We start from the raw sequence: 15,042 nt of genomic DNA on the forward strand, positions 1-15,042 counted from the left end.
GGGCTTCCAGGCGGCCAGCTGGGAGAAGTCAGTGTGCTCCAGTGAATCCAGCGGGCCCCAGCGGGAGCCTTCGGGTGCCTGCTTTGGGATCTGAACAGCCTGGGCAGCAGCACACTGTCTACAAGCAGTGCAGGAGGTAAGCTGTGCACCAGAGGCCAACTGGGAAGGGGCAGCTTGCACTGGTGAGTCCAGCACTGACAAGATAAACTAACACCAGTGAGATCTAGATGGCAAAAGGCAAACGCAGGAACGTCACTAACAGAAATCAAGGCAATATGGCAACATCTGAACCCAATTCTCCTCTACCAACATGTCCTGGATACCCCATCACACCAGTAAAACAAGATTTGGATTTAAAATCACTGGTCATGATGCTGGTACAGGAACACATGAAGGTCATACATAAAGAAATTCAGGAGAAAATGGATCAAAAGTTAGAAGCCCTTGCAAGGGAAACACAAAAATCATTGAAAGAAATCCAGGAGAATACAAAAGCCAACAAGGAGGAAATGCAAAAAACACTTAAAGAAATACAGGAGAACTTTGCTCAACAGGCTGAGGTCATGAAAGACGAAACACAAAAATCTCTTAAAGAAATACAGGAGAACTTTGGTCAACAGGCTGAGCTCATGAAAGAGGAAACACAAAAATCTCTTAAAGAATTACAGGAAAACACAAACATGCAAGTGAAGGAGCTAAGCAAAACCATCCAGGATCTAAAATCAGAAGTAGAAACAACTAAGAAAACTCAAAGGGAGACAACTTTGGAGATAGAAAGCCTTGGGAAGAAATCAGGGGACAGAGATACAAATATCAACAACAGAATACAAGAGATAGAAGAAAGAATCTCAGATGCTGAAGATTCCATAGAAACCATGGACTCAACAGTTAAAGAAAATGCAAAATGCAAAAAGCTTGTAACTCAAAATATCCAGGAAATCCAGGACACAATGAGAAGACCAAACCTAAGGATTATAGGCATAGATGAGAGTGAAGATTTACAACTTAAAGGGCCAGCAAATATCTTCAATAAAATTATGGAAGAAAACTTCCCTAACCTAAAGAGAGAGATGCCCATGAATATACAAGAAGCCTACAGAACTCCAAACAGACTGGACCAGAACAGAATACTTCCCGTCACATAATAATCAAAACACCAAATGTTCTAAACAAAGAAAGAATACTAAAGGCAGTAAGAGAAAAAGGCCAAGTAACATATAAAGGAAGACCTATCAGAATCACAGCAGACTTTTCACCTGAGACTATGAAGGCTAGAAGGTCCTGGGCAGATCTCATGCAGACTCTAAGAGAACACAAATGCCAACCAAAACTACTATATCCAGCAAAACTCTCAATCACCATAGATGGAGAAACTAAGATATTTCATGACAAAACCAAGTTTACCCAATATCTATCCACAAACCCGGCCCTAAAAAGGATAATAGGAGGACAACACCAATACAAGGAGGGAAACTTCACCCTGGAAAAAGCAAGATAGTAACCTTTCATCAAACCCAAAAGAAGTTAAGCATTCAAATTTAAAAAATAACGTCAAAAATGATAGGAAGTAACAATCACTATTCCTTAATATCTCTTAACATCAATGGACTTAATGCCCCAATAAAAAGACACAGACTAACTGAATGGATACGTAAACAGGACCCTACATTTTGCTGCTTACAGGAAACACACCTCAGGGTCAAAGACAAACACTACCTTAGAGTAAAAGGCTGGAAGACAATTTTACAAGCAAATGGTCTCAGGAAACAAGCTGGAGTAGCCATTTTAATATCAGATAAAATTGACTTTCAACCCAAAGTCATCAAAAGAGACCCTGAGGGACACTTCTTGCTGGTCAAAGGAAAAATACAAAAAGAAGAACTGTCAATCCTGAACATCTATGCCCCAAATGCAAGGGCACCCTCTTTCGTAAAAGAAACTTTATTAAAACTAAAAGCACACATTGCACCTAACACAATAATTGTGGGTGACTTCAACACTGCACTTTCCTCAATGGACCGATCAGGAAAACAGAAACTAAACAGGGACACAATGAAACTAATTGAAGCTTTGGACCAATTAGATTTAACAGATATATATAGAACATTCTATCCTAAAACAAAAGAATATACCTTTTTCTCAGCACCTCATGGTACCTTCTCCAAAATCGACCATATAATTGGTCACAAGACAGACCTCAACAAATATAAGAAGATCGAACTAATCCCATGCCTCCTATCTGATCACTATGGAGTAAAAGTGGTCTTCAATAGCAACAGAAACAACAGAAAGCCCACATACACGTGGAAACTGAACAATACTCTACTCAATGATACCTTGGTCAAGGAAGAAATAAAGAAAGAAATTAAAGACTTTTTAGAACACAATGAAAATGAAAACACAACATATCCAAATCTATGGGACACAATGAAAGCAGTGCTAAGAGGAAAACTCATAGCCCTGAGTGCCTCCAAAAAGAAAATGGAGAGAGCATACATTACCAGCTTAATGACACACCTGAAAGCCCTGGAACAAAAAGAAGCTATTTCGCCCAGGAGGAGTAGAAGGCAGGAAATCATCAAACTCAGGGCCGAAATCAATCAAGTAGAAACAAAGAGAACCATACAAAAAATCAACAATACCAGGAGCTGGTTCTTTGAGAAAATCAACAAGATAGATAAACCCTTAGCCAGAATGACCAAAGGGCACAGAGAAAGTATCCAAATTAACAAACTTAGAAATGAAAAGGGAGATATAACAACGGAAACTGAGGAAATCCAAAAAATCATCAGATCCTACTACAAGAGCCTATACTCAACACAACTGGAGAATCTGGAGGAAATGGACAATTTCCTTGACAGATACCAAATACCAAAATTAAATCAGGACCAACTAGACCATCTAAACAGTCCCATAATGCCTAAAGAAATAGAAGGAGTCATAGAAAGTCTTCCAACCAAAAAAAGCACAGGACCAGATGGCTTCAGTGCAGAATTCTACCAGACCTTCAAAGAAGAGTTAACACCAATACTCTTCAAACTATTCCACAAAATAGAAACAGAAGGAACACTACCCAATTCCTTCTACGAAGCCACAATTACGCTGATACCAAAGCCACACAAAGATCCAACAAAGAAAGAGAACTTCAGACCAATTTCCCTTATGAACATCGATGCAAAAATACTCAATAAAATTCTTGCCAACCGAATCAAAGAACACATCAAAACGATCATCCACCATGATCAAGTAGGCTTTATCCCGGGAATGCAGGGTTGGTTCAATATACGGAAATCCATCAATACAATCCACTACATAAACAAACTCAAAGAACAAAACCACATGGTCATTTCATTGGATGCTGAAAAAGCATTTGACAAAATTCAGCATCCCTTCATGCTTAAAGTCTTGGAGAGAACAGGAATTCAAGGCCCATACCTAAACATAGTAAAAGCAATATACAGCAAACCGGTAGCCAGCATCAAACTAAATGGAGAGAAACTTGAAGCAATCCCACTGAAATCAGGGACCAGACAAGGCTGCCCCCTTTCTCCTTATCTTTTCAATATTGTACTTGAGGTACTAGCTCGGGCAATTCGACAACATAAGGAGGTCAAAGGGATACAAATTGGAAAGGAAGAAGTCAAACTATCATTATTTGCAGACGACATGATCGTCTACCTAAGTGACCCAAAGAACTCCACTAGAGAGCTCCTACAGCTGATAAACAACTTCAGCAAAGTGGCAGGTTATAAAGTCAACTCAAGCAAATCAGTGGCCTTCCTATACTCAAAGGATAAGCAGGCTGAGAAAGAAATTAGGGAAATGACCCCCTTCACAATAGCCACAAACAGTATAAAGTATCTTGGGGTGACTCTTACCAAACATGTGAAAGATCTGTATGACCAGAACTTCAAGACTCTGAAGAAGGAAATGGAAGAAGACCTCAAAAAATGGGAAAACCTCCCATGCTCATGGATCGGTAGAATCAATATAGTTAAAATGGCCATTTTGCCTAAAGTACTATACAGATTCAATGCAATACCCATCAAAATCCCAACTCAATTCTTCACAGAGTTAGAAAGAGCAACTATCAAATTCATCTGGAACAACAAAAAACCCAGGATAGCTAAAACTATTCTCAGCAACAAAAGGAAATCTGGGGGAATCAGTATCCCTGACCTCAAGCAATACTACAGAGCAATAGTGCTAAAAACTGCATGGTATTGGTACCGTGACAGGCAGGAGGATCAATGGAACAGGATTGAAGATCCAGAAATGAACCCACACACCTATGGCCACTTGATCCTCGACAAAGAGGCTGAAAACATCCAATGGAAAAAAGATAGCCTTTTCAACAAATGGTGCTGGTTCAACTGGAGGTCAGCATGCAGAAGAATGCGAATTGATCCATCCTTGTCTCCTTGTACTAAGCTCAAATCCAAATGGATCAAGGACCTCCATATAAAGCCAGACACTCTGAAGCTAATAGAAAAAAAACTGGGGAAGACCCTTGAGGACATCGGTACAGGGAGAAAGTTCCTGAACAGAACACCAATAGCGTATGCTCTAAGAGCAAGAATTGACAAATGGGACCTCATAAAATTACAAAGTTTCTGTAAGGCAAAGGACACCATCAAGAGGACAAATCGGCAACCAACAAATTGGGAAAAGATCTTCACCAATCCTACATCAGACAGAGGGCTAATATCCAATATATATAAAGAACTCAAGAAGTTAGACTCCAGAAAACCAAACAACCCTATTAAAAAATGGGGTACAGAGTTAAACAAAGAATTCTCCCCTGAAGAACTTCGGATGGCGGAGAAGCATCTTAAAAAATGCTCAACTTCATTAGTCATTAGGGAAATGCAAATCAAAACAACCCTAAGATTTCATCTTACACCAGTCAGAATGGCTAAGATTAAAAATTCAGGAGACAGCAGGTGTTGGAGAGGGTGTGGAGAAAGAGGAACACTCCTCCACTGCTGGTGGGGTTGCAAATTGGTACAACCACTCTGGAAATCAGTCTGGCGGTTCCTCCGAAAACTGGGCACCTCACTTCCAGAAGATCCTGCTATACCACTCCTGGGCATATACCCAGAAGACTCCCCACCATGTAATAAGGATACATGTTCTACTATGTTCATAGCAGCCCTATTTGTAATTGCCAGATGCTGGAAAGAACCCAGGTATCCCTCAACAGAAGAGTGGATGCAAAAAATGTGGTATATCTACACAATGGAGTACTATTCAGCCATTAGAAACAATGAATTCATGAAATTCTTAGGCAAATGGATGGAGCTAGAGAATATCATACTAAGTGAGGTAACCCAGACTCAAAAGGTGAATCATGGTATGCACTCACTAATAAGTGGATATTAACCTAGAAAACTGGAATACCCAAAACATAATCCACACATCAAATGAGGTACAAGAAGAAAGGAGGAGTGGCCCCTGGTTCTGGAAAGACTCAGTGAAACAGTATTCAGCAAAACCAGAACGGGGAAGTGGGAAGGGGTGGGTGGGAGGACAGGGGAAGAGAAGGGGGCGTACGGGACTTTCGGGGAGTGGGGGGGGGCTAGAAGAGGGGAAATCATTTGAAATGTAAATAAATTATATCGATTAAAAAAAAAAAAAAAAAAAAAAAAAAAAAAGAAAACAGCTAAGCAAGCTTGGTATTGGACCTGATTTTGATGATAGGATCTCAGGAAAACCTCCTTCAATATTTAATCTCATTTTTCCTGTGTTATGTGAAGAGATTTTAACATATGGTTGAAATGTTGAGGTAAAACAGTCACTAAAATAGGATCATTGGTGCTTATGGACCATCAGCTTTAATAAGAAAAAACAATATGAATTGTACTGTGTATAGAGCTTCTTGATTTCCTTCAAATTCATTTCCTGCTCAATCAAGACTGAGAGAGCTTGTCTGAGAACACAGAATGGTACCACTGCTGGGCACCTCTGAACTCCTTGGGGGTACATCCACTGCTGGGTATCTCTCTGAACTCCTGAGGGGGTGGTGGTACATCCACTGCTAGGTACCTCTCTGAACTCCCGGAGGATGTTTTCTCTTTCAACTTCAGACCTGCCCTAGCAAGCTATCTGGATATCACAGCCATGGCCTCCTTTGTGAATCCAAAAAGGGGCTCCTGAATTCTTATTGGATCTGAACTAACTTCCAACTACCTCTCATGGCTCCACCCAGCAGCTGACTCAGACAAATAGAGACACCCACAGCCAAACAGTGGATGGAGCCCAGGGACTTTTATGGAAGAATACAGAGAAGGATTCTGGGCACTGAAGGGGCTAGGAACTCCACAGGAAGATCAACTATGTCAACTAACCTGGATCCTTGGGGCTCCCAGAGTCTGAACTGAAGGGTCAGGACCTTTTGGAAAATTCCACCAGACCCCCTTCCAGAAAGGGAAGGCTAATTAACATTCCACAGGACAGACAGGCCATCGGCCTCCTGGGGATATGATCTGGAGCTAGTAAGCACATTCCGCAGGACAAACTGTATAAAGACTGATCAAATGGGGTGAGGGGGGTGCCATTTCTCCTTCCAGTGCAGGACAACTCCAATGCATGTTGGAATAATAAATTCCTATTGCTTTTTGCATTGATTCCCTGCTCCATGTTGTTTATTCAGGGGGTCCCCAGAAAACTAAGGCTGTCCAGGGTCTTACAGAACCACCAACCAAAAAACAAACACTGGCTGAACCTAGGCCTCCTCGCTCAAATGTAGCAGATGTGCAGCTTGATCTTCATGCGGGTCCCAAACAATTGGAGTGGGGCTATACCAAAAGCTGTTGCCTACACATGGGATATGTTCTTCTAGCGGCACTACCTTGTCTGGCCTCAATGAGAAAGGAAGCACCTAGTCTCACAGAAACTAGAGGTGCCAGGGTGGAGGCAATACCCAGGGAGGCCCCCACCTGCTCTTTGGAAAAGGAGAATGGGAGAAGGATTATGGGAGGGGGTGACTGGGAGGGCACAGTAAGTGGGATGCAAAGTGAATGAATAAAATTTAAATTAAATTTACAAGAAAAAAGAATCCTCTCACATAAGTTTTTCTCTATAAACCAAATTCCACTCATGACACCCAATAAGAGAAAAGGAAGTAGGTTTATGCTCTACACAAAGCTTAGAGTTTCAGAATTCTTCTCTTACTTCAAATGCCTCATTCTGGTGTCCCCTTCATTTATACCCTCCTCCTACACATTGCTGAGCAGTTCATCTCAGACAAACGCTTATTCCTACACAGTGCACCAAAATGTTTCTGGGTGCTCAGCAAGCCTACACTGGGTCCTCCCTTTAAAGATGTGCCTGTGACCATCTTCCATTGTCTGGACACATCTAAGCAACACTTCTACATGGAGCTGGCCCTCCTAAACAAGGACATCTCATCTCTTCATCTCATTCTACATGTTTGTTCCAAAGACTTAATTAAACATGTCTTCATCTTTATTTCCCACTTACCCAATCTATTACAATTAGGCTGTTCTTTATTTTATGTTCTTTTAAATAAATGGGAGCATGATGTTCTGTGAGGAAAAGTATAAACCAGTGATGTCAAGAGTATTTGTAAACTATTTTGTGTGTTAGAACCAGCCTGTGTTTTGTGGGTTAGAACCCCAGCAATTGGGCTGAAACAGGATAATAAACTCAAGATAAGGCCTGGCCTGCTCAGTACTCACAGGGATGGGGTTGGAGGTGGGGCACATTTATGTCCTTTAGCTTTTGTTAATCCATTTTATCCTTTGTTTCTACATCACCCTAGTATGGGACATGTGATGGGACATCACTGTGAACATATGGGAGCCAGAAGAGGATGTCAGCGATTCCCTATGTGAAACAGGGTCTCTCAGTGAAACTGAAGCTAGCTATGTCAGCTAGGCTAGATGGCCAGAGAACTCCTGGGATCTCTGTCCCCACCCTTTAACAAGGATTAAAGGCACATTCAATCATGCCTTCCTTTTACACGAATGCTAGAGATTTGAACTCAGGTCCTTATGCTTATATGGGGGCATGCATGCCCTTTGAGTGATCACCTCAGGCCCAGGCGTTATGTCTTTAACAGTTCAAATGCCGAGATTTCTAGCACACCAGGCATAGTAACCTGCCTGCTTTTCCAAGTGATCACACATCCTCTTAGCCCTAAACCACAATCTGTTCTCTCCCATGATGGGCTGATTCTCATGACCAGCATTATCTGAGATCATCTCATTTTGATTCCTGAACTTCAGCAAAATCTTCTGTCACAATACAGAATAATACTGTGCAAAGTCTACACTCTCTCTCCTCAAAGTCTCACAGATCCTATCTCAGACTTAACTTTTCCTTCCTCAGAAATTCTAAGGGCATGTCATGACATGATATACATACATGGAATGGTGTATATCCAGACAGGGCACATGATTTGGCCAGAAAATATTCACACTGCAGTAAAGGACACGTTCCACACCTAGCCAGGCACTGGACTCAGCAGACGCCAGATGTGCAAGCAAGGCCTCCCCAGCTTCTGAAAGTTTTCTTAATCTGTGAAAGCCTGGCTCCTCTTCTGTAACATAGGGCTGAAGATTCTCACGGAGCAGGATGGGCCTGAGAACCAAGGATTGACCCAGAGGCACTTAAGGGTTGTCCATGCTTCCTCGCAATGTCAGTGGAGGATTCCTGAGCAGGAATTCATCATTTGGCTCAGAAGATGGAACTCACATCATTGACTGAAAGTGATAGATTCTAAACAACTGAATACAGAGATCCTGAATTCCTGAGTCTTTTGGCAAAGTGACTCTAAATCAACCAAGTTATAAAGAACTAGTTGCTCTAGAAAACTATTTGTCTATGTAAAAGGGAAAATTTTACCCAATTGGAACTTCTAGTTAAACTGTCTACGAGACTTTTGCCTGTCTCACACGTGATTATCTACAGGGCCAGCAAGACCCAAGGAGCATGTTCTTTCTAAATGCCTACGGAGTTGTACTACATACAATTGTGTTCCTTTAGCATGGAGCTAAACAAATATCTGGTCCAGGAGTCAGAATGGAAATTGGAACAGCTGAAAGCCCAGCTCCTATGTCATTACAGTGTCATTGCCAGCAGGGAAGCAACTAAACTGGGCATCCAAGTACCCTCTGCCCCAGCCTACCAGACCTAAATCCAAGATGATTACTCGTCTGTTTCCAACTACCAAATATTGATGTCCATCCTAAACAGAAACTTGAGGAAAAGAATGTTTATTCTTCAAAGGCAAAAGAACAATACAAAGCAATACAAAACAATACAAAACAAGAAAAACAAAAAGGATGGAGGCTCTGTTTCAGATTGCTCATCCAGTAAGTGTAAGTCTCTAGGTTTTGTCCTCAGCACCAAAACATTTTAAAACTTTTACTTAAAGAATAACACAAAGATATCCTTAGAGATTTTTTTTCTTCTCCTAATGCATTCCCCATACATTAGTCAAATCTCTTATTTCCCAATAACTCTATTACCAAAATTTAGGAAATCATTCATGTTATCCTTAAAATGTGGCTTCAAGTTTAATAAAGCACTGAGATTTAAAAAAAAAATAAGAACATGACCTTCCTTCCCCTCTTTGTATACCTGTGTGTAGCTATGTGTACCTATAGTCATAAAGGTACCAGCATCAACTCTCATCTTACTGAATTTTTGCTGTTGAGAAAAAATGTCTATCCTTTGGCAAAGTGATGCTTGATTCTTTAGTCCAAGCTAAGAATGAGACATCACATCAACGTGGATCTATGCTGTAATAAAGACCAGACTGCAAGCTTATAGTCAACAAGAATAGAAAATCTGTTCATGGACTTTTTGGATCTCAGTAATCTGTTCTCTACATTTATGTTTTCCTCCCCTGCAACAAAGGTTCCATAATTTCCACATGGCAGGGCGTTCCTAAGAATGAGTACCTTCATACATTGTCTTCCTTGTATTGCCAAGAGCATCAATAGAGGATTTCAGTTATCTCATTTCCGAGGAAGAAGCACATCAACGTGTAGTACTAAAACCAAGCTTCCTCACCTTATGACTTGGAGATCCTGATTCCCAAGTCTGCACGTGTCCATCACTGTACTAGTTCATCTGGCAGCTGATGTGGGTGAATGGTGGACCTTGAACTACACATGTTCAAGAATGGCTCTGTGTAAATTCTCAGTCTGCCCTGAGTTAACTTCTTCCAGTGCCACCACATTATAAGTTCCCAGCTAGAGTGTGCCAGCATTTTCCAGGCATTCCATACCTCAGTTGCATTTTTTCATCTCAATGCCAATCTTTTCAGACATCACAGAACCAGGCATGCTCAGCATTAGCTTCAAGCATTACCCGATCAATTTATGACCACCCAGTGCCATTGCTGCCACCAAGGAAAATATTACTTGTCATGTCTACCTTATCCTGAGCCCTTTCCTTGCTATTAAAGGTCCTCCAAAGGAACTACGGTACTGGATACCTAGCAAGTTTCCTGGGGCTAATGATGCCAAGGACCTTGGAAAACCATCTATTGCCTCCCCCTCAAGGCTCAGGGAACCCCAGGGAATGAGAGGCAGAAAGAATATAGGAGCTAGAGGAGATTGAGGACACCAAGAAAGGAGGCCCTCTAGATTAACATGAGCAAAGCTCACACGAACTCACAGAGACAGAAGCAGTATGCACAGGGCCTGCACAGCGGGTCTGCACCAAGTCCTATACACTTATACTATGGCTTCCCATTTAGTGTTTTTATAGTATTCCTGTGCACGGAAACAAGTGGCTCTCTGATGCTTGCACCCTGTCTTGGCCCTTTTCCCTTCATTGGTCTGTTTTGTCAGACTTTGATGTGATGATTTTTGTTTTACTTTATTGTATTTTGATTTGAATGAATGAATGAATGAATGAATATAAACTTTGCCACTAGGATGATAGAGGAGAACAATGGAACTGTCATCTCTATGTTCTGAGAGAGCGAGAATCAGTATTTTCCAAAGGGATGACACTGAGTATCTCAAGCACTTCAGAGCAGATCTTATATTCAGGAGTAGTTGACTAACACACAATAGACCCCACAGTTTTGTCTGTATACTTTTATTTGATCACAATGTGATGGGTATGGGCTCTTTAGTTGGCTAGTTTTGCTTTGCTTTTTTCTTTTTGGGCAATATTGTATTTTATTTTCTAGGTTTGGGATGTTTGTTATTGTATTGGGATTTTGGTTTGTTTTTTAAGAAAAAACTTAAAAGTTGGGTAGGTAAGGAAGAGCAAAGACTCTGGACAAACTTGGGTGAGGGGAAGAATAAGATCAAAATATATCTTCCCTGTTGGATCCTGTGAACCTCTTGGGTCCCTGGCATCAGGGACTTTCTAGTGACTTACCCCATCTTCCACCTCCCCCACTACTACAACCCAACAAAGGGGAGAGAAATCCTGTAGAGACCATATCTAGTGGATAGGCACAGTCCCTGGTTGAGAAATGGGGCCGCCCACCCACCTCAAAAATATTAATCCAGAATTCCTCCTGTCAAAAGTAAATGCAGGAACAAAGAGTGGAGCAGAGACTGAAGGAAAGGCCATCCAGAGACTGCCCCCACCTAGGGATCCATCCCACATGCAGACAACAAACCGCAGACACTATTCCTGATACCAAGAAGCACTTACTGACAGGAACCTGGTGTAGCTCTCCCCTTAGAGTCTCTGGCAGAGCCAGATCAATACAGATGTGGATGCTCATAGCCAACCATTGAACTGACCATGGAGACCCCAATGGAGGAGTTAGTGCAAGGACTGTAGAACTGAAGGGGATTGTAACCCCATAGGAAGAACAACAATATCAACCAACCAGAACCCCCAAAGCTCCCAGGGACTAAACCACTAACCAAAGAGTACACATGTGAGGGACCCATGGCTCCAGTTGGATATGTAGTAGAGAATGGCCTAAGTGGGCATCACTAGGAGGGGAGCCCCTTAGTCCTGTGGAGACTCGATGTCCCAGGGTAGAAGAATGCTAGGGCACTGAGACAGGAGTGGATGGGAGGGTAGAGGAGCATCCTCATAGATGCAGGGAGAGGGAGGGGATAGGGGGCTTGTGGAGAGAAAACTAGGAAGGGGCATAACATTTGAAACACAAATAAATAAAATAATCAATAAAACAGATAAAAGACCAAAATATGTTTAAATTTAAAAATTGTTTTAAATAATAAAAAAATATTTTAAAGTACATGTTTCCTAAATTTAGATTTCAATATATTTCTGTGCCTAAACTGACACTAGCTTGGAAAGCTACTGTGGGAGAGAGTGCCTTGTTGTTCTTGCAACACTTGAATTCTCTTTCTGCCCCAAGGTGTCTAGAGTGTGCCTGAGAACAGATTTACCTTTCTTATGATGTTTCTGTCTCTTGTTCATTACAGAACCAGTTCTGGGATCCAAGAAGTAGCTACAAACTGCTACCCATAGTGCATAGCTAACCCACAAGAAGCTGACTCTACATACATGTGTGCACACCATAACCATTTCTATTTTATGATGTAGAGTTTTGTTTATGCATAAAAAAATTAAGAAAAATCTTTTCAAAATAGAAGTGGAGCATAGCAATTTTGTTAAGAGGAATCATCTAGCTGCCTGAGGTAGATACAAGAGTGACAGTCTATGCTCAGAATTGATTTTTTTTTAAAGAGGGTAAGAACAAAATGTAATTGAGAGAAGGGACACTGCTCATAGAACAGTCACATTCAGAGCCTATTCCACTTGTGGGTCAGAATAATGAATCCAGCTGTGGGGCTAGACACATGGGGTGATTTTTCTTGCCGACAAAGCTGCCTCTCATCTGGGGGTTCATGATGCATCCCTGGAATTTGAAAGTGAAACTGAATTGGGCTATAGATAAGAAAATAGAAAGACGCATGCTAGAAGCCTACTTTGAAATGCTTCAGGGCTAATTAATGTCCACTTAACAATGATTGCATTCCATGTGTATTCTTTTGTGATTGCATTACCTCACTTAGGATGATATTTTCCAGTTCCAACCATTTGCCTAAAAAATTCATGAATTCATTGTTTTTAATTGCTGAATAGTACTCCATTGTGTATGAAGAAGGAAGAAGAGGGCCCTAAATCTGGAAAGGCTTGATCCAGCATTGTAGGGGAATACCAGGACAGAGAAAAGGGAGGGGGAAAGATAGGAGAATGGATGGAGAGAAGAGGACTTACGGGACATATGGAGGGGGAACAGGGAAAGGGAAAAGCTTTTGGAATGTAAACAAAGAATATAGAAAATAAAAAGAGAGAGAGAGAGAGAAAGAAATGCTTCAGTTCTGGCAGCATCCCACCTTTTAACTGCAAAAGGAAACTTTTCCCTCAGGGTCCCTCCTTCCAGGGGGCAGTATCATTCTCTCAATCCTGAGTTCTAGAACATTCCTATGGCTGAGTTTTGAAGCACAGAGTTACCAGTACCTATTGTTTGCTTCATAGTATGTTTATTATTTCATCGGTCATTTTCTGTGCTTTCTAAGATCTTTACCAATCCTACATCCAGTAGAGGGATAATATCCAATATATACAAAGAACCCAAGAAGTTAGACTCCAGAGAACCAAATAACCCTATTAAAAAATGGGGTACAGAGCTAAACAGAGAATTCTCAACTGAGGAAACTTGAATGGCTGTGAAGCACCTAAAGAAATGTTCAGCATCCTTAGTTATCAGGGAAATGCAAATCAAAACAACCCTGAGATTCTACCTCAAACCAGTCAAAATGGCTAAAATCAAAAACTCAGGGGACAGCAGATGCTGGTGAGGATGTGGAGAAAGAGGAACTCTCCTCCATTGCTGGTGGAATTGCAAGCTGGTACAACCACTCTAGAAATCAATTTGGCAGTTCCTCAGAAAATTCGACAAAATACTACCTGAGGATCCAGCTATACCACTCCTGGGCATATACCCAGAAGATGTTCTAACATGTAATAAGGACACATGCTCCACTATATTCATAGCAGCCTTATTTATAATAGCCAGAAGCTAGAAAGAACCCAGATGTCCTTCAACAGAGGAATGAATACAGAAAATGTGGTCTATTTATACAATGGAGTACTACTCAGCTATTAAAAATGATAAATTCATGAAATTCTTAGGCAAATGTATGGAACTAGAAAGTGTCATCCTGAGTAAAGTAACCCAACCAAAAAAGAACACGCATGGTATGCACTCACTGATATGTGGATATTAGCCCCAAATCTCAGAATAAACAAGATACAACTCACAGACCACATGAAGCTCAAGAAAAATGAAGACCAAAGTATGGGTGCTTTGGTTTTTCTGAGAAAGGAAACAAAATACTCACAGGAGCAATTATGGAGACAAAGCGTGGCACAGAGACTAAAGGAAACGCCACCCAGAGACTGTCCTACCTGGAGATTCATCCTATAAACAGTCACCAAACCCCGACACTATTATGGATGACACAAAGTGCTTGGCGAAAGGATTCTGTTATGGCTGTCTCCTGAGGGGCCCTGCCAGAGCCTTACACATACAAAGGCAGATGTTAGCAGCCAACCATTGGACTGAACGAGGTGTCCCTGATGGAGGAGTTGGAGGGAGAACTAGTAGAGCTGAAAGGATTGCAGCCCCATGGGAAGAACAATGATTTTGGCCAACCAGAACCCCAGGACTCCCAGGGACTAAGCAATCAACCAAGGGGGGGGGGGGGGTACACATGTTTCCAGCCACAAGTATGGCAGAAGAATGCCTTGTCGGGCATTGGTGGGGGGACAGGTCCTTGGTCCTATGAAGGTTCAATAGATGCCTCAGCGTGGGGAAATCAGGAAGGGGGGAATAGATGGGAGTAGGTTGGGCAGAGGGGCATCTTCTTGGAGGCAGAGGGTGGGAGGATGGGTTGGGGGTTTTCTAGGAGGGGGGAAATGAGGAAAGGGTATAACATTTAAATATAAATGAAGAATATATTCAATAAAAAATTTTAAAAACAAAAAAATAAAAAAACAATGGAAAGAGCATTGACATTTGGAGAGTGGGACGTGAGGAGTTCACTCTATGTGCTCTTG

This window comes from Apodemus sylvaticus, chromosome 1, assembly GCF_947179515.1.
Source record: "Apodemus sylvaticus chromosome 1, mApoSyl1.1, whole genome shotgun sequence".
Taxonomy (NCBI): Eukaryota; Metazoa; Chordata; class Mammalia; order Rodentia; family Muridae; genus Apodemus; species Apodemus sylvaticus.